The sequence below is a fragment of the Dermacentor albipictus genome, chromosome 4, assembly GCF_038994185.2.
Source record: "Dermacentor albipictus isolate Rhodes 1998 colony chromosome 4, USDA_Dalb.pri_finalv2, whole genome shotgun sequence".
In the NCBI taxonomy this organism is placed as follows: domain Eukaryota; kingdom Metazoa; phylum Arthropoda; class Arachnida; order Ixodida; family Ixodidae; genus Dermacentor; species Dermacentor albipictus.
The window spans coordinates 9,650,783-9,652,971 of NC_091824.1; the positions used below are offsets into that span (position 1 = coordinate 9,650,783).

Here is a 2,189-nt window from a genome sequence, read left to right on the forward strand (position 1 = left end):
ACGAACTGTGGCGACGATCCGATGAGCTTTGAGAACTCGGTGGCGCACTTGCCCATTCCCGAGTTCGGCAGGGAGTGGAGTCTGCAGACGAGCCGCTGGCCCTGTGGTGAGCGCTGCAGGCGCTCAATGTGGTGGAGCGCCTGCTTTCGTGCACGAAGCGATGGCGGCCAGTTACCCACTTCCGCGAGTGTCGCCCCTACTTGGGAGGAGCGAGGGAGGCCGTATAGTTCTCGCACCACAGCACGGTGCGCCATGTCAATGGCATTCCAATTCGCCGATCGAGAGTTGGTGGTGGGGAGGGCGTAGAGTGCCCTCGATGTGGCCACAGAGTTGTAAACGCGCAGTGCGAGTTGCGGCGTGCATCCGTGTCCACGCGCGAGAAGAGAGCGCGCGGCGCTGGCGAATTTCCGTGATTGCCTGCAGATGTGGGAGACGGCCGCATTGAAGTTGACGCGGCAGTCTATCTGCAGGCCGAGGTAACGGACGCTCTTGCGCCACGGGAGAGGGCAACGGCGCAGAGTCAGCGGTGGCGCTTCGGAACGTGCTCGCGTGCCTCGCGAGTGTACCAGTAGTGCCTCTGACAGTTTTTCTACAGATTAACCAACGACATCCACAACGATGTTCCAGGACGCCCAGAAGGCTAAGGAGGAGAAGTACGCCCCCGTGCAGCGTCATCTCCTCCGGCGGTTCCAACGCGTGACGGTGGACGCGGTTGTCGTTGGCTGCCTTGGCACCTGGGATCAGGGGAACGATCGTGTGATGCGTAGGCTGTGTAGTAGGCAATACCTATAAACTATGAAACGCCTATGCATCAGCGACACTATCAACGCATCCGCAAGAATTCCTAAAGCCCACATAGGCACCCCTTAATGTTCTTATGTTTTTAGATAAGCGTTTTTGCCCCCTTTACACCGTTACAGTTTTAGCCTTTTCTATTACTAACACCACTAACTAGTATTTTTAGACATTTGTTTGCCTTTTAGATTATACACCTTTTATCTGCTTTTTGCCTTGGTTTGTAACACCCATGTTTTGATGTTCTGTAACTAGCATAATAAAAAACTCTGTTCTTATCAGCTTAATATCTGATACGGGTTCTATACGGGCCCACGAAATAAACCTATTTTTGGAAGTTGGCGGAATGCTTGAAACCTGCTTCAACTCCCCCGCAGGTCGGCCCGGTATTGCACTATCTCCGGGAACGGCCCCCGCTCACTTAGGTGAGACTTCATTCAATCAAAATGAAGAACACAAGCTTGAAGCGAGCACTGACTTGACACGCACCATTCTTATACTGTACGCAACGAAGCCGGTTCGCGAACCACGAGAGTAATTAAACTGCCACTCCATCTGTGCTTAGCGTCGCACTTGTTGCGTCGCAAACGGGAAAGCCGCGCCAGCAAATTTCTAATTACGGCCTTCGAGAAAAATAAAAGAAATCAAAAGAAAGAAAGCGGCAGACATTCATGATCCCAATCCTAAAGAATCCTCCGCTCATTCTGAAGCAAAAATTGGAGGACGCTTAAGCTTCGCCTTCAAGAGTGGAACGCGACAGCGTTCCCGTCGACCCGCCAAGAGGTGTAAGACAATGGGCTACGGCGCAGCGACTACGCGCCCCGCATCGGACGCGGTGAGCGTCGAGCAACGCCGCGTTCGGCGCGGCAACGAAATGTGCGCCTGAGCAAGCGACGCGCGCCTGAGGCTTAGAAACAGCTCATTTCTACGGCAACACCGCATTCACTAGAGGCGCTTTTGTACCGCTTTGAAGCATCTAACTCGTGGCTGAGTGCTGTACGATACGACGGTACAGGCAAGAATACATCAACGAGATCTTTGTACAACTTCTTACTAGTAACAGCAGCCAGATATTCACTAGAAAATCTTGCTTTTAGCATTCGGAAAGACTCAACCACTTCACGTATTTGTTTTAGGTTCATAACGAGATGTTCTTAAGAGAGTTAAACGAATGCCGGCAAGAGCTTCTCTTAAGTCTTTCTTTTTTCAACTACATACAGGCACTCTCCCAGTGAAACCGTGGCTGCAAAGCAAAGGCATTTTTGTACCTTGGTCTGTGAACTGCTTTATATGCAAAAAACTGGAGACGATTGAGCATATCTTTTTGGACTGTCATGACGCAGTTTTTTTGTGGGATATTCTAAAACGTAGCCTTAAAAAGGAATTGCCGTTAA

The 2,189-nt window shown here is 51.0% G+C and overlaps 1 non-coding gene across 1 annotated transcript; it reads left to right on the forward strand.

The window, feature by feature from the left end:
- The first annotated feature begins 1,027 nt into the window (after positions 1-1,027).
- On the forward strand, positions 1,028-1,215 carry LOC135910408 (U2 spliceosomal RNA). Its single transcript, XR_010567054.1, has one exon. It is a non-coding gene; the product is annotated as a U2 spliceosomal RNA (small nuclear RNA).
- Positions 1,216-2,189: the final 974 nt, after the last annotated feature.